This window comes from Cololabis saira, unplaced genomic scaffold (assembly GCF_033807715.1).
Source record: "Cololabis saira isolate AMF1-May2022 unplaced genomic scaffold, fColSai1.1 scf036, whole genome shotgun sequence".
Taxonomy (NCBI): domain Eukaryota; kingdom Metazoa; phylum Chordata; class Actinopteri; order Beloniformes; family Belonidae; genus Cololabis; species Cololabis saira.
This window is the reverse complement of record NW_026906200.1, coordinates 122,129-139,233: the sequence shown is the minus strand read 5'-3', so window position 1 is coordinate 139,233 and position 17,105 is coordinate 122,129. Positions and strand designations below refer to the sequence as shown.

At 52.6% G+C, this 17,105-nt stretch overlaps 7 non-coding genes across 7 annotated transcripts; all 7 read right to left on the bottom strand.

Moving 5' to 3' along the window:
- Positions 1-800: 800 nt before the first annotated feature.
- trnai-aau (transfer RNA isoleucine (anticodon AAU)) lies at positions 801-874 on the bottom strand. Its single transcript has one exon. It is a non-coding gene; the product is annotated as a tRNA-Ile (tRNA).
- A 3,765-nt stretch (positions 875-4,639) lies between these two features.
- On the bottom strand, positions 4,640-4,713 carry trnai-aau (transfer RNA isoleucine (anticodon AAU)). Its single transcript has one exon. It is a non-coding gene; the product is annotated as a tRNA-Ile (tRNA).
- A 2,336-nt stretch (positions 4,714-7,049) lies between these two features.
- trnai-aau (transfer RNA isoleucine (anticodon AAU)) lies at positions 7,050-7,123 on the bottom strand. The gene has a single exon. It is a non-coding gene; the product is annotated as a tRNA-Ile (tRNA).
- A 2,335-nt stretch (positions 7,124-9,458) lies between these two features.
- trnai-aau (transfer RNA isoleucine (anticodon AAU)) lies at positions 9,459-9,532 on the bottom strand. The gene has a single exon. It is a non-coding gene; the product is annotated as a tRNA-Ile (tRNA).
- A 2,336-nt stretch (positions 9,533-11,868) lies between these two features.
- Positions 11,869-11,942, bottom strand: trnai-aau (transfer RNA isoleucine (anticodon AAU)). Its single transcript has one exon. It is a non-coding gene; the product is annotated as a tRNA-Ile (tRNA).
- A 1,228-nt stretch (positions 11,943-13,170) lies between these two features.
- Positions 13,171-13,244, bottom strand: trnai-aau (transfer RNA isoleucine (anticodon AAU)). Its single transcript has one exon. It is a non-coding gene; the product is annotated as a tRNA-Ile (tRNA).
- Positions 13,245-15,657: 2,413 nt separating this feature from the next.
- On the bottom strand, positions 15,658-15,731 carry trnai-aau (transfer RNA isoleucine (anticodon AAU)). The gene has a single exon. It is a non-coding gene; the product is annotated as a tRNA-Ile (tRNA).
- Positions 15,732-17,105: the final 1,374 nt, after the last annotated feature.

Here is a 17,105-nt window from a genome sequence, read left to right as displayed (position 1 = left end):
TGGGGGATAACTGTCACAGACCTGGCTGAATCCATTTAGACTCTAGACCCCCTGTTTGGACCCTGACCAGACTTTGGGAACAGTGGGTGGTTCAGCAGAGTGGCGCAGCGGAAGCGTGCTGGGCCCATAACCCAGAGGTCGATGGATCGAAACCATCCTCTGCTAGATACAACTTCAGCTATATTATGAGTCTACTCGGGGACTGTTGGTGGAAGCTGGGGGTCTGGTGGTGGAAGCTCCTGTGTTCTGGTAGTGATTTTTCTGGGGTCTGGTGGTGAATGCTCCTGGGGTCTGGTGCTGGAAGCTCCAGGAGTCTGGTGATGGAAGCTCCTGGGTTCTGGTGGTGGAAGCTGGGGGTCGAGCTAGTGCGGTCTCGGGGTGGAAGCTGGGGGTCGAGCTAGTGGGGTCTGGGGGTGGAAGCTGGGGGTCGAGCTAGTGGGGTCTGGGGGTGGAAGCTGGGTGTCTGGTGGTGGAAGCTGCTGGGGTGCTCCTGGGGTCTGGTGGTAGAGACTTTTTTAAAGCTTGATGATTATACTTCATCACTGAGAGTTATGTGTATTCTCATTTTTTAAATGTTTTTTATGAAAAGTACTTTGATTTGTACATGAGATGTGTAATACAAATAAGCTTTCCTCACTTCATAAACTTAAATTCCTTATGTTTGAGTTATCTTTATTTCCTCTTAGCTTTAAGTCAGGTGATTATCAGACTTGACGAATTATTGTCGCACACCAAAGCTAACAATGGAACATACAATCTTTAGAGTCTGAAGTTTTTAAAGATATGCAGAGTAAGCAGTTTGGCCAGTATGGGGATTGAACCCATGACCTTGGCGTTATTAGCACCACGCTCTGACCTTCTGAGCTAACCGGCCTCAATGCTGGCGGCGTGTGTACTGTCACAGACCTTGCTGAGTCCATTTAGACTCTAGACCCCCTGTTTGGACCCTGACCAGACTTTGGGAACAGTGGGTGGTTCAGCAGAGTGGCGCAGCGGAAGCGTGCTGGGCCCATAACCCAGAGGTCGATGGATCGAAACCATCCTCTGCTAGATACAACTTCAGCTATATTATGAGTCTACTGTGAGATACTACCCTTGTCTCATTTAATAACAAACATAAAGTGATGTCATTATTTGTACAACTCCTCATGACTATGTTAAGAAGTGTTTTGTTTAGTTTCCTGCAAAGTAAACATAGTGGGAAGTGTTTCTTTCCACATCTAATAGTGTACAAACTCAGAATTTCACAAAGAGCCTATGAGAAGCATATGAGCGTTTACCATATTTAGTTACAACTACAAAACACTTAACTGACGTTTTATTCTTTATTACTGAACTAAATGTTTGTCCAGATGGAAGCAACAGTATTTGTTTCCTTGCACAAGCTGACCAAAGGTCCTAACAAAAGGTCCTGAAACCAGAACATGAGTGAAAAGCAATATACGCCTGAGCATCTGACAGAGTGCTGTCCATGGTACCAGGCGCGTCTGGGTGTTTAGGGTACCAGGGCCCTGGTCGTCCAAGTAAGCGGGCTGGCTCTTTCACTCCGGTGGCCGGTTGGGGGGGGGGGCTTAAGAGCGGGTCCCCGGGTTCGGACGGTGAGCCGGGTCTTTGGGTGGCTCCAGGTGAGCCGGGTTTTTTGGGCAGCGGGACGGTGAGCCGCGAGGCTGAGTGGCTTTCAGCGACGTGCTGCCTGTCAGTTTTTCTCCGGGTTGAAGGTCTTGTTTCGGGCCTGAGGCTAAGTGGCTCCGGACCGGCTGTGGTGTGTTTTTCTCTGGGCCGAGGGGAGGGGTAAGCGGATGTAAGCCCCGCGATTCTCGGCTGGATCTCCGCGGTCTCAGCGCCACCAGAATGCGGATGAAGCCCCCCGATTCTCGGCTCGGCTCGCCACGAGGCTCTGGTCGAGCTGGTCCGGGATTCCACGCACCTCCGGGGACTGGTGGTGGAAGCTGGGGGTCTGGTGGTTATGCTGCTGGGGACTGGTGGTGATTTTGCTGGGGTCTGGTGGTGGAAGCTCCTGGGGTCTGGTGGTGGAAGCTCCTGGGGTCTGGTGGTGGAAGCTCCTGGGGTCTGGTGGTGGAAGCTCTGGTGGTGGAAGCTCCTGGGGTCTGGTGGTGGAAGCTCCTGGGGTCTGGTGCTGGAAGCTCTGGTGGTGGAAGCTCCTGGGGTCTGGTGCTGGAAGCTCCTGGGGTCTGGTGCTGGAAGCTCTGGTGGTGGAAACTCCTGGGGTCTGGTGGTGATTTTGCTGGGGTATGGTGGTGAATGCTCCTGAGGTCTGGTGGTGGAAGCTCCAGGAGTCTGGTGGTGGAAGCTGGGGGTCGAGCTAGTGGGGTCTGGGGGTGGAAGCTGCTGGGGTCTGGTGGTGGAAGCTTCTGGGGTCTGGTGGTGGAAGCTGGGGGTCGAGCTAGTGGGGGATAACTGTCACAGACCTGGCTGAATCCATTTACCCAGAGGTCGATGGATCGAAACCATCCTCTGCTAGATACAACTTCAGCTATATTATGAGTCTACTGTGAGATACTACCCTTGTCTCATTTAATAACAAACATAAAGTGATGTCATTATTTGTACAACTCCTCATGACTATGTTAAGAAGTGTTTTGTTTAGTTTCCTGCAAAGTAAACATAGTGGGAAGTGTTTCTTTCCACATCTAATAGTGTACAAACTCAGAATTTCACAAAGAGCCTATGAGAAGCATATGAGCGTTTACCATATTTAGTTACAACTACAAAACACTTAACTGACGTTTTATTCTTTATTACTGAACTAAATGTTTGTCCAGATGGAAGCAACAGTATTTGTTTCCTTGCACAAGCTGACCAAAGGTCCTAACAAAAGGTCCTGAAACCAGAACATGAGTGAAAAGCAATATACGCCTGAGCATCTGACAGAGTGCTGTCCATGGTACCAGGAGCGTCTGGGTGTTTAGGGTACCAGGGCCCTGGTCGTCCAAGTAAGCGGGCTGGCTCTTTCACTCCGGTGGCCGGTTGGGGGGGGGGGCTTAAGAGCGGGTCCCCGGGTTCGGACGGTGAGCCGGGTCTTTGGGTGGCTCCAGGTGAGCCGGGTTTTTTGGGCAGCGGGACGGTGAGCCGCGAGGCTGAGTGGCTTTCAGCGACGTGCTGCCTGTCAGTTTTTCTCCGGGTTGAAGGTCTTGTTTCGGGCCTGAGGCTAAGTGGCTCCGGACCGGCTGTGGTGTGTTTTTCTCTGGGCCGAGGGGAGGGGTAAGCGGATGTAAGCCCCGCGATTCTCGGCTGGATCTCCGCGGTCTCAGCGCCACCAGAATGCGGATGAAGCCCCCCGATTCTCGGCTCGGCTCGCCACGAGGCTCTGGTCGAGCTGGTCCGGGATTCCACGCACCTCCGGGGACTGGTGGTGGAAGCTGGGGGTCTGGTGGTTATGCTGCTGGGGACTGGTGGTGATTTTGCTGGGGTCTGGTGGTGGAAGCTCCTGGGGTCTGGTGGTGGAAGCTCCTGGGGTCTGGTGGTGGAAGCTCCTGGGGTCTGGTGGTGGAAGCTCTGGTGGTGGAAGCTCCTGGGGTCTGGTGGTGGAAGCTCCTGGGGTCTGGTGCTGGAAGCTCTGGTGGTGGAAGCTCCTGGGGTCTGGTGCTGGAAGCTCCTGGGGTCTGGTGCTGGAAGCTCTGGTGGTGGAAACTCCTGGGGTCTGGTGGTGATTTTGCTGGGGTATGGTGGTGAATGCTCCTGAGGTCTGGTGGTGGAAGCTCCAGGAGTCTGGTGGTGGAAGCTGGGGGTCGAGCTAGTGGGGTCTGGGGGTGGAAGCTGCTGGGGTCTGGTGGTGGAAGCTTCTGGGGTCTGGTGGTGGAAGCTGGGGGTCGAGCTAGTGGGGGATAACTGTCACAGACCTGGCTGAATCCATTTAGACTCTAGACCCCCTGTTTGGACCCTGACCAGACTTTGGGAACAGTGGGTGGTTCAGCAGAGTGGCGCAGCGGAAGCGTGCTGGGCCCATAACCCAGAGGTCGATGGATCGAAACCATCCTCTGCTAGATACAACTTCAGCTATATTATGAGTCTACTCGGGGACTGGTGGTGGAAGCTGGGGGTCTGGTGGTGGAAGCTCCTGTGTTCTGGTAGTGATTTTTCTGGGGTCTGGTGGTGAATGCTCCTGGGGTCTGGTGCTGGAAGCTCCAGGAGTCTGGTGATGGAAGCTCCTGGGTTCTGGTGGTGGAAGCTGGGGGTCGAGCTAGTGCGGTCTCGGGGTGGAAGCTGGGGGTCGAGCTAGTGGGGTCTGGGGGTGGAAGCTGGGGGTCGAGCTAGTGGGGTCTGGGGGTGGAAGCTGGGTGTCTGGTGGTGGAAGCTGCTGGGGTGCTCCTGGGGTCTGGTGGTAGAGACTTTTTTAAAGCTTGATGATTATACTTCATCACTGAGAGTTATGTGTATTCTCATTTTTTAAATGTTTTTTATGAAAAGTACTTTGATTTGTACATGAGATGTGTAATACAAATAAGCTTTCCTCACTTCATAAACTTAAATTCCTTATGTTTGAGTTATCTTTATTTCCTCTTAGCTTTAAGTCAGGTGATTATCAGACTTGACGAATTATTGTCGCACACCAAAGCTAACAATGGAACATACAATCTTTAGAGTCTGAAGTTTTTAAAGATATGCAGAGTAAGCAGTTTGGCCAGTATGGGGATTGAACCCATGACCTTGGCGTTATTAGCACCACGCTCTGACCTTCTGAGCTAACCGGCCTCAATGCTGGCGGCGTGTGTACTGTCACAGACCTTGCTGAGTCCATTTAGACTCTAGACCCCCTGTTTGGACCCTGACCAGACTTTGGGAACAGTGGGTGGTTCAGCAGAGTGGCGCAGCGGAAGCGTGCTGGGCCCATAACCCAGAGGTCGATGGATCGAAACCATCCTCTGCTAGATACAACTTCAGCTATATTATGAGTCTACTGTGAGATACTACCCTTGTCTCATTTAATAACAAACATAAAGTGATGTCATTATTTGTACAACTCCTCATGACTATGTTAAGAAGTGTTTTGTTTAGTTTCCTGCAAAGTAAACATAGTGGGAAGTGTTTCTTTCCACATCTAATAGTGTACAAACTCAGAATTTCACACAGAGCCTATGAGAAGCATATGAGCGTTTACCATATTTAGTTACAACTACAAAACACTTAACTGACGTTTTTTTATTCTTTATTACTGAACTAAATGTTTGTCCAGATGGAAGCAACAGTATTTGTTTCCTTGCACAAGCTGACCAAAGGTCCTAACAAAAGGTCCTGAAACCAGAACATGAGTGAAAAGCAATATACGCCTGAGCATCTGACAGAGTGCTGTCCATGGTACCAGGAGCGTCTGGGTGTTTAGGGTACCAGGGCCCTGGTCGTCCAAGTAAGCGGGCTGGCTCTTTCACTCCGGTGGCCGGTTGGGGGGGGGGCTTAAGAGCGGGTCCCCGGGTTCGGACGGTGAGCCGGGTCTTTGGGTGGCTCCAGGTGAGCCGGGTTTTTTGGGCAGCGGGACGGTGAGCCGCGAGGCTGAGTGGCTTTCAGCGACGTGCTGCCTGTCAGTTTTTCTCCGGGTTGAAGGTCTTGTTTCGGGCCTGAGGCTAAGTGGCTCCGGACCGGCTGTGGTGTGTTTTTCTCTGGGCCGAGGGGAGGGGTAAGCGGATGTAAGCCCCGCGATTCTCGGCTGGATCTCCGCGGTCTCAGCGCCACCAGAATGCGGATGAAGCCCCCCGATTCTCGGCTCGGCTCGCCACGAGGCTCTGGTCGAGCTGGTCCGGGATTCCACGCACCTCCGGGGACTGGTGGTGGAAGCTGGGGGTCTGGTGGTTATGCTGCTGGGGACTGGTGGTGATTTTGCTGGGGTCTGGTGGTGGAAGCTCCTGGGGTCTGGTGGTGGAAGCTCCTGGGGTCTGGTGGTGGAAGCTCCTGGGGTCTGGTGGTGGAAGCTCTGGTGGTGGAAGCTCCTGGGGTCTGGTGGTGGAAGCTCCTGGGGTCTGGTGCTGGAAGCTCTGGTGGTGGAAGCTCCTGGGGTCTGGTGCTGGAAGCTCCTGGGGTCTGGTGCTGGAAGCTCTGGTGGTGGAAACTCCTGGGGTCTGGTGGTGATTTTGCTGGGGTATGGTGGTGAATGCTCCTGAGGTCTGGTGGTGGAAGCTCCAGGAGTCTGGTGGTGGAAGCTGGGGGTCGAGCTAGTGGGGTCTGGGGGTGGAAGCTGCTGGGGTCTGGTGGTGGAAGCTTCTGGGGTCTGGTGGTGGAAGCTGGGGGTCGAGCTAGTGGGGGATAACTGTCACAGACCTGGCTGAATCCATTTAGACTCTAGACCCCCTGTTTGGACCCTGACCAGACTTTGGGAACAGTGGGTGGTTCAGCAGAGTGGCGCAGCGGAAGCGTGCTGGGCCCATAACCCAGAGGTCGATGGATCGAAACCATCCTCTGCTAGATACAACTTCAGCTATATTATGAGTCTACTCGGGGACTGTTGGTGGAAGCTGGGGGTCTGGTGGTGGAAGCTCCTGTGTTCTGGTAGTGATTTTTCTGGGGTCTGGTGGTGAATGCTCCTGGGGTCTGGTGCTGGAAGCTCCAGGAGTCTGGTGATGGAAGCTCCTGGGTTCTGGTGGTGGAAGCTGGGGGTCGAGCTAGTGCGGTCTCGGGGTGGAAGCTGGGGGTCGAGCTAGTGGGGTCTGGGGGTGGAAGCTGGGGGTCGAGCTAGTGGGGTCTGGGGGTGGAAGCTGGGTGTCTGGTGGTGGAAGCTGCTGGGGTGCTCCTGGGGTCTGGTGGTAGAGACTTTTTTAAAGCTTGATGATTATACTTCATCACTGAGAGTTATGTGTATTCTCATTTTTTAAATGTTTTTTATGAAAAGTACTTTGATTTGTACATGAGATGTGTAATACAAATAAGCTTTCCTCACTTCATAAACTTAAATTCCTTATGTTTGAGTTATCTTTATTTCCTCTTAGCTTTAAGTCAGGTGATTATCAGACTTGACGAATTATTGTCGCACACCAAAGCTAACAATGGAACATACAATCTTTAGAGTCTGAAGTTTTTAAAGATATGCAGAGTAAGCAGTTTGGCCAGTATGGGGATTGAACCCATGACCTTGGCGTTATTAGCACCACGCTCTGACCTTCTGAGCTAACCGGCCTCAATGCTGGCGGCGTGTGTACTGTCACAGACCTTGCTGAGTCCATTTAGACTCTAGACCCCCTGTTTGGACCCTGACCAGACTTTGGGAACAGTGGGTGGTTCAGCAGAGTGGCGCAGCGGAAGCGTGCTGGGCCCATAACCCAGAGGTCGATGGATCGAAACCATCCTCTGCTAGATACAACTTCAGCTATATTATGAGTCTACTGTGAGATACTACCCTTGTCTCATTTAATAACAAACATAAAGTGATGTCATTATTTGTACAACTCCTCATGACTATGTTAAGAAGTGTTTTGTTTAGTTTCCTGCAAAGTAAACATAGTGGGAAGTGTTTCTTTCCACATCTAATAGTGTACAAACTCAGAATTTCACACAGAGCCTATGAGAAGCATATGAGCGTTTACCATATTTAGTTACAACTACAAAACACTTAACTGACGTTTTTTTATTCTTTATTACTGAACTAAATGTTTGTCCAGATGGAAGCAACAGTATTTGTTTCCTTGCACAAGCTGACCAAAGGTCCTAACAAAAGGTCCTGAAACCAGAACATGAGTGAAAAGCAATATACGCCTGAGCATCTGACAGAGTGCTGTCCATGGTACCAGGAGCGTCTGGGTGTTTAGGGTACCAGGGCCCTGGTCGTCCAAGTAAGCGGGCTGGCTCTTTCACTCCGGTGGCCGGTTGGGGGGGGGCTTAAGAGCGGGTCCCCGGGTTCGGACGGTGAGCCGGGTCTTTGGGTGGCTCCAGGTGAGCCGGGTTTTTTGGGCAGCGGGACGGTGAGCCGCGAGGCTGAGTGGCTTTCAGCGACGTGCTGCCTGTCAGTTTTTCTCCGGGTTGAAGGTCTTGTTTCGGGCCTGAGGCTAAGTGGCTCCGGACCGGCTGTGGTGTGTTTTTCTCTGGGCCGAGGGGAGGGGTAAGCGGATGTAAGCCCCGCGATTCTCTGCTGGATCTCCGCGGTCTCAGCGCCACCAGAATGCGGATGAAGCCCCCCGATTCTCGGCTCGGCTCGCCACGAGGCTCTGGTCGAGCTGGTCCGGGATTCCACGCACCTCCGGGGACTGGTGGTGGAAGCTGGGGGTCTGGTGGTTATGCTGCTGGGGACTGGTGGTGATTTTGCTGGGGTCTGGTGGTGGAAGCTCCTGGGGTCTGGTGGTGGAAGCTCCTGGGGTCTGGTGGTGGAAGCTCCTGGGGTCTGGTGGTGGAAGCTCTGGTGGTGGAAGCTCCTGGGGTCTGGTGGTGGAAGCTCCTGGGGTCTGGTGCTGGAAGCTCTGGTGGTGGAAGCTCCTGGGGTCTGGTGCTGGAAGCTCCTGGGGTCTGGTGCTGGAAGCTCTGGTGGTGGAAACTCCTGGGGTCTGGTGGTGATTTTGCTGGGGTATGGTGGTGAATGCTCCTGAGGTCGGGTGGTGGAAGCTCCAGGAGTCTGGTGGTGGAAGCTGGGGGTCGAGCTAGTGGGGTCTGGGGGTGGAAGCTGCTGGGGTCTGGTGGTGGAAGCTTCTGGGGTCTGGTGGTGGAAGCTGGGGGTCGAGCTAGTGGGGGATAACTGTCACAGACCTGGCTGAATCCATTTAGACTCTAGACCCCCTGTTTGGACCCTGACCAGACTTTGGGAACAGTGGGTGGTTCAGCAGAGTGGCGCAGCGGAAGCGTGCTGGGCCCATAACCCAGAGGTCGATGGATCGAAACCATCCTCTGCTAGATACAACTTCAGCTATATTATGAGTCTACTCGGGGACTGGTGGTGGAAGCTGGGGGTCTGGTGGTGGAAGCTCCTGTGTTCTGGTAGTGATTTTTCTGGGGTCTGGTGGTGAATGCTCCTGGGGTCTGGTGCTGGAAGCTCCAGGAGTCTGGTGATGGAAGCTCCTGGGTTCTGGTGGTGGAAGCTGGGGGTCGAGCTAGTGCGGTCTCGGGGTGGAAGCTGGGGGTCGAGCTAGTGGGGTCTGGGGGTGGAAGCTGGGGGTCGAGCTAGTGGGGTCTGGGGGTGGAAGCTGGGTGTCTGGTGGTGGAAGCTGCTGGGGTGCTCCTGGGGTCTGGTGGTAGAGACTTTTTTAAAGCTTGATGATTATACTTCATCACTGAGAGTTATGTGTATTCTCATTTTTTAAATGTTTTTTATGAAAAGTACTTTGATTTGTACATGAGATGTGTAATACAAATAAGCTTTCCTCACTTCATAAACTTAAATTCCTTATGTTTGAGTTATCTTTATTTCCTCTTAGCTTTAAGTCAGGTGATTATCAGACTTGACGAATTATTGTCGCACACCAAAGCTAACAATGGAACATACAATCTTTAGAGTCTGAAGTTTTTAAAGATATGCAGAGTAAGCAGTTTGGCCAGTATGGGGATTGAACCCATGACCTTGGCGTTATTAGCACCACGCTCTGACCTTCTGAGCTAACCGGCCTCAATGCTGGCGGCGTGTGTACTGTCACAGACCTTGCTGAGTCCATTTAGACTCTAGACCCCCTGTTTGGACCCTGACCAGACTTTGGGAACAGTGGGTGGTTCAGCAGAGTGGCGCAGCGGAAGCGTGCTGGGCCCATAACCCAGAGGTCGATGGATCGAAACCATCCTCTGCTAGATACAACTTCAGCTATATTATGAGTCTACTGTGAGATACTACCCTTGTCTCATTTAATAACAAACATAAAGTGATGTCATTATTTGTACAACTCCTCATGACTATGTTAAGAAGTGTTTTGTTTAGTTTCCTGCAAAGTAAACATAGTGGGAAGTGTTTCTTTCCACATCTAATAGTGTACAAACTCAGAATTTCACACAGAGCCTATGAGAAGCATATGAGCGTTTACCATATTTAGTTACAACTACAAAACACTTAACTGACGTTTTTTTATTCTTTATTACTGAACTAAATGTTTGTCCAGATGGAAGCAACAGTATTTGTTTCCTTGCACAAGCTGACCAAAGGTCCTAACAAAAGGTCCTGAAACCAGAACATGAGTGAAAAGCAATATACGCCTGAGCATCTGACAGAGTGCTGTCCATGGTACCAGGAGCGTCTGGGTGTTTAGGGTACCAGGGCCCTGGTCGTCCAAGTAAGCGGGCTGGCTCTTTCACTCCGGTGGCCGGTTGGGGGGGGGGCTTAAGAGCGGGTCCCCGGGTTCGGACGGTGAGCCGGGTCTTTGGGTGGCTCCAGGTGAGCCGGGTTTTTTGGGCAGCGGGACGGTGAGCCGCGAGGCTGAGTGGCTTTCAGCGACGTGCTGCCTGTCAGTTTTTCTCCGGGTTGAAGGTCTTGTTTCGGGCCTGAGGCTAAGTGGCTCCGGACCGGCTGTGGTGTGTTTTTCTCTGGGCCGAGGGGAGGGGTAAGCGGATGTAAGCCCCGCGATTCTCGGCTGGATCTCCGCGGTCTCAGCGCCACCAGAATGCGGATGAAGCCCCCCGATTCTCGGCTCGGCTCGCCACGAGGCTCTGGTCGAGCTGGTCCGGGATTCCACGCACCTCCGGGGACTGGTGGTGGAAGCTGGGGGTCTGGTGGTTATGCTGCTGGGGACTGGTGGTGATTTTGCTGGGGTCTGGTGGTGGAAGCTCCTGGGGTCTGGTGGTGGAAGCTCCTGGGGTCTGGTGGTGGAAGCTCCTGGGGTCTGGTGGTGGAAGCTCTGGTGGTGGAAGCTCCTGGGGTCTGGTGGTGGAAGCTCCTGGGGTCTGGTGCTGGAAGCTCTGGTGGTGGAAGCTCCTGGGGTCTGGTGCTGGAAGCTCCTGGGGTCTGGTGCTGGAAGCTCTGGTGGTGGAAACTCCTGGGGTCTGGTGGTGATTTTGCTGGGGTATGGTGGTGAATGCTCCTGAGGTCGGGTGGTGGAAGCTCCAGGAGTCTGGTGGTGGAAGCTGGGGGTCGAGCTAGTGGGGTCTGGGGGTGGAAGCTGCTGGGGTCTGGTGGTGGAAGCTTCTGGGGTCTGGTGGTGGAAGCTGGGGGTCGAGCTAGTGGGGGATAACTGTCACAGACCTGGCTGAATCCATTTAGACTCTAGACCCCCTGTTTGGACCCTGACCAGACTTTGGGAACAGTGGGTGGTTCAGCAGAGTGGCGCAGCGGAAGCGTGCTGGGCCCATAACCCAGAGGTCGATGGATCGAAACCATCCTCTGCTAGATACAACTTCAGCTATATTATGAGTCTACTCGGGGACTGGTGGTGGAAGCTGGGGGTCTGGTGGTGGAAGCTCCTGTGTTCTGGTAGTGATTTTTCTGGGGTCTGGTGGTGAATGCTCCTGGGGTCTGGTGCTGGAAGCTCCAGGAGTCTGGTGATGGAAGCTCCTGGGTTCTGGTGGTGGAAGCTGGGGGTCGAGCTAGTGCGGTCTCGGGGTGGAAGCTGGGGGTCGAGCTAGTGGGGTCTGGGGGTGGAAGCTGGGGGTCGAGCTAGTGGGGTCTGGGGGTGGAAGCTGGGTGTCTGGTGGTGGAAGCTGCTGGGGTGCTCCTGGGGTCTGGTGGTAGAGACTTTTTTAAAGCTTGATGATTATACTTCATCACTGAGAGTTATGTGTATTCTCATTTTTTAAATGTTTTTTATGAAAAGTACTTTGATTTGTACATGAGATGTGTAATACAAATAAGCTTTCCTCACTTCATAAACTTAAATTCCTTATGTTTGAGTTATCTTTATTTCCTCTTAGCTTTAAGTCAGGTGATTATCAGACTTGACGAATTATTGTCGCACACCAAAGCTAACAATGGAACATACAATCTTTAGAGTCTGAAGTTTTTAAAGATATGCAGAGTAAGCAGTTTGGCCAGTATGGGGATTGAACCCATGACCATGGCGTTATTAGCACCACGCTCTGACCTTCTGAGCTAACCGGCCTCAATGCTGGCGGCGTGTGTGTGTGTGTGTGAGCGAGCAGGTGGGTCCACTGAGGGGAAAATACAAGAATGTGTGCGCGTGTGAACTTTTACATGTTGATCTTAACTTCACACTCAGATATACCATATACTTATCTATGGCAGATAACTGTCACAGACCTGGCTGAGTCCATTTAGACTCTAGACCCCCTGTTTGGACCCTGACCAGACTTTGGGAACACTGGGTGGTTCAGCAGAGTGGCGCAGCGGAAGCGTGCTGGGCCCATAACCCAGAGGTCGATGGATCGAAACCATCCTCTGCTAGATACAACTTCAGCTATATTATGAGTCTACTGTGAAATACTAGTGACTGGTGAGACTGGTGGTGGAAGCTGGGGGTCTGGTGGTTATGCTGCTGGGGAATGGTGGTGATTTTGCTGGGGTCTGGTGGTGGAAGCTCCTGGGGTCTGGTGGTGGAAGCTCCTGGGGTCTGGTGGTGGAAGCTCCTGGGGTCTGGTGGTGGAAGCTCTGGTGGTGGAAGCTCCTGGGGTCTGGTGGTGGAAGCTCCTGGGGTCTGGTGCTGGAAGCTCTGGTGGTGGAAGCTCCTGGGGTCTGGTGCTGGAAGCTCCTGGGGTCTGGTGGTGGAAGCTCTGGTGGTGGAAACTCCTGGGGTCTGGTGGTGATTTTGCTGGGGTATGGTGGTGAATGCTCCTGAGGTCTGGTGGTGGAAGCTTCTGGGGTCTGGTGGTGGAAGCTCCAGGAGTCTGGTGATGGAAGCTCCTGGGTTCTGGTGGTGGAAGCTGGGGGTCGAGCTAGTGGGGTCTCGGGGTGGAAGCTGGGGGTCGAGCTAGTGGGGTCTGGGGGTGGACGCTGGGGGTCGAGCTAGTGGGGTCTGGGGGTGGAAGCTGGGTGTCTGGTGGTGGAAGCTGCTGGGGTGCTCCTGGGGTCTGGTGGTAGAGACTTTTTTAAAGCTTGATGATTATACTTCATCACTGAGAGTTATGTGTATTCTCATTTTTTAAATGTTTTTTATGAAAAGTACTTTGATTTGTACATGAGATGTGTAATACAAATAAGCTTTCCTCACTTCATAAACTTAAATTCCTTATGTTTGAGTTATCTTTATTTCCTCTTAGCTTTAAGTCAGGTGATTATCAGACTTGACGAATTATTGTCGCACACCAAAGCTAACAATGGAACATACAATCTTTAGAGTCTGAAGTTTTTAAAGATATGCAGAGTAAGCAGTTTGGCCAGTATGGGGATTGAACCCATGACCTTGGCGTTATTAGCACCACGCTCTGACCTTCTGAGCTAACCGGCCTCAATGCTGGCGGCGTGTGTGTGTGTGTGTGAGCGAGCAGGTGGGTCCACTGAGGGGAAAATACAAGAATGTGTGCGCGTGTGAACTTTTACATGTTGATCTTAACTTCACACTCAGATATACCATATACTTATCTATGGCAGATAACTGTCACAGACCTGGCTGAGTCCATTTAGACTCTAGACCCCCTGTTTGGACCCTGACCAGACTTTGGGAACACTGGGTGGTTCAGCAGAGTGGCGCAGCGGAAGCGTGCTGGGCCCATAACCCAGAGGTCGATGGATCGAAACCATCCTCTGCTAGATACAACTTCAGCTATATTATGAGTCTACTGTGAGATACTACCCTTGTCTCATTTAATAACAAACATAAAGTGATGTCATTATTCGTACAACTCCTCATGACTATGTTAAGAAGTGTTTTGTTTAGTTTCCTGCAAAGTAAACATAGTGGGAAGTGTTTCTTTCCACATCTAATAGTGTACAAACTCAGAATTTCACACAGAGCCTATGAGAAGCATATGAGCGTTTACCATATTTAGTTACAACTACAAAACACTTAACTGACGTTTTATTCTTTATTACTGAACTAAATGTTTGTCCAGATGGAAGCAACAGTATTTGTTTCCTTGCACAAGCTGACCAAAGGTCCTAACAAAAGGTCCTGAAACCAGAACATGAGTGAAAAGCAATATACGCCTGAGCATCTGACAGAGTGCTGTCCATGGTACCAGGAGCGTCTGGGTGTTTAGGGTACCAGGGCCCTGGTCGTCCAAGTAAGCGGGCTGGCTCTTTCACTCCGGTGGCCGGTTGGGGGGGGGCTTAAGAGCGGGTCCCCGGGTTCGGACGGTGAGCCGGGTCTTTGGGTGGCTCCAGGTGAGCCGGGTTTTTTGGGCAGCGGGACGGTGAGCCGCGAGGCTGAGTGGCTTTCAGCGACGTGCTGCCTGTCAGTTTTTCTCCGGGTTGAAGGTCTTGTTTCGGGCCTGAGGCTAAGTGGCTCCGGATCGGCTGTGGTGTGTTTTTCTCTGGGCCGAGGGGAGGGGTAAGCGGATGTAAGCCCCGCGATTCTCGGCTGGATCTCCGCGATCTCAGCGCCACGAGAATGCGGATGAAGCCCCCCGATTCTCCGCTCGGCTCGCCACGAGGCTCTGGTCGAGCTGGTCCGGGATTCCACGCACCTCCGGGGACTGGTGGTGGAAGCTGGGGGTCTGGTGGTTATGCTGCTGGGGACTGGTGGTGATTTTGCTGGGGTCTGGTGGTGGAAGCTCCTGGGGTCTGGTGGTGGAATCTCCTGGGGTCTGGTGGTGGAAGCTCCTGGGGTCTGGTGGTGGAAGCTCTGGTGGTGGAAGCTCCTGGGGTCTGGTGGTGGAAGCTCCTGGGGTCTGGTGCTGGAAGCTCTGGTGGTGGAAGCTCCTGGGGTCTGGTGCTGGAAGCTCCTGGCGTCTGGTGCTGGAAGCTCTGGTGGTGGAAACTCCTGGGGTCTGGTGGTGATTTTGCTGGGGTATGGTGGTGAATGCTCCTGAGGTCTGGTGGTGGAAGCTCCAGGAGTCTGGTGGTGGAAGCTGGGGGTCGAGCTAGTGGGGTCTGGGGGTGGAAGCTGCTGGGGTCTGGTGGTGGAAGCTTCTGGGGTCTGGTGGTAGAAGCTGGGGGTCGAGCTAGTGGGGGATAACTGTCACAGACCTGGCTGAATCCATTTAGACTCTAGACCCCCTGTTTGGACCCTGACCAGACTTTGGGAACAGTGGGTGGTTCAGCAGAGTGGCGCAGCGGAAGCGTGCTGGGCCCATAACCCAGAGGTCGATGGATCGAAACCATCCTCTGCTAGATACAACTTCAGCTGTATTATGAGTCTACTCGGGGACTGGTGGTGGAAGCTGGGGGTCTGGTGGTGAATGCTCCTGGGGTCTGGTGCTGGAAGCTCCAGGAGTCTGGTGATGGAAGCTCCTGGGTTCTGGTGGTGGAAGCTGGGGGTCGAGCTAGTGGGGTCTCGGGGTGGAAGCTGGGGGTCGAGCTAGTGGGGTCTGGGGGTGGAAGCTGGGGGTCGAGCTAGTGGGGTCTGGGGGTGGAAGCTGGGTGTCTGGTGGTGGAAGCTGCTGGGGTGCTCCTGGGGTCTGGTGGTAGAGACTTTTTTAAAGCTTGATGATTATACTTCATCACTGAGAGTTATGTGTATTCTCATTTTTTAAATGTTTTTTATGAAAAGTACTTTGATTTGTACATGAGATGTGTAATACAAATAAGCTTTCCTCACTTCATAAACTTAAATTCCTTATGTTTGAGTTATCTTTATTTCCTCTTAGCTTTAAGTCAGGTGATTATCAGACTTGACGAATTATTGTCGCACACCAAAGCTAACAATGGAACATACAATCTTTAGAGTCTGAAGTTTTTAAAGATATGCAGAGTAAGCAGTTTGGCCAGTATGGGGATTGAACCCATGACCTTGGCGTTATTAGCACCACGCTCTGACCTTCTGAGCTAACCGGCCTCAATGCTGGCGGCGTGTGTGTGTGTGTGTGAGCGAGCAGGTGGGTCCCCTGAGGGGAAAATACAAGAATGTGTGCGCGTGTGAACTTTTACATGTTGATCTTAACTTCACACTCAGATATACCATATACTTATCTATGGCAGATAACTGTCACAGACCTGGCTGAGTCCATTTAGACTCTAGACCCCCTGTTTGGACCCTGACCAGACTTTGGGAACAGTGGGTGGATCAGCAGAGTGGCGCAGCGGAAGCGTGCTGGGCCCATAACCCAGAGGTCGATGGATCGAAACCATCCTCTGCTAGATACAACTTCAGCTATATTATGAGTCTACTGTGAGATACTACCCTTGTCTCATTTAATAACAAACATAAAGTGATGTCATTATTTGTACAACTCCTCATGACTATGTTAAGAAGTGTTTTGTTTAGTTTCCTGCAAAGTAAACATAGTGGGAAGTGTTTCTTTCCACATCTAATAGTGTACAAACTCAGAATTTCACACAGAGCCTATGAGAAGCATATGAGCGTTTACCATATTTAGTTACAACTACAAAACACTTAACTGACGTTTTATTCTTTATTACTGAACTAAATGTTTGTCCAGATGGAAGCAACAGTATTTGTTTCCTTGCACAAGCTGACCAAAGGTCCTAACAAAAGGTCCTGAAACCAGAACATGAGTGAAAAGCAATATACGCCTGAGCATCTGACAGAGTGCTGTCCATGGTACCAGGAGCGTCTGGGTGTTTAGGGTACCAGGGCCCTGGTCGTCCAAGTAAGCGGGCTGGCTCTTTCACTCCGGTGGCCGGTTGGGGGGGGGCTTAAGAGCGGGTCCCCGGGTTCGGACGGTGAGCCGGGTCTTTGGGTGGCTCCAGGTGAGCCGGGTTTTTTGGGCAGCGGGACGGTGAGCCGCGAGGCTGAGTGGCTTTCAGCGACGTGCTGCCTGTCAGTTTTTCTCCGGGTTGAAGGTCTTGTTTCGGGCCTGAGGCTAAGTGGCTCCGGACCGGCTGTGGTGTGTTTTTCTCTGGGCCGAGGGGAGGGGTAAGCGGATGTAAGCCCCGCGATTCTCGGCTGGATCTCCGCGGTCTCAGCGCCACGAGAATGCGGATGAAGCCCCCCGATTCTCGGCTCGGCTCGCCACGAGGCTCTGGTCGAGCTGGTCCGGGATTCCACGCACCTCCGGGGACTGGTGGTGGAAGCTGGGGGTCTGGTGGTTATGCTGCTGGGGACTGGTGGTGATTTTGCTGGGGTCTGGTGGTGGAAGCTCCTGGGGTCTGGTGGTGGAAGCTCCTGGGGTCTGGTGGTGGAAGCTCCTGGGGTCTGGTGGTGGAAGCTCCTGGGGTCTGGTGGTGGAAGCTCTGGTGGTGGAAGCTC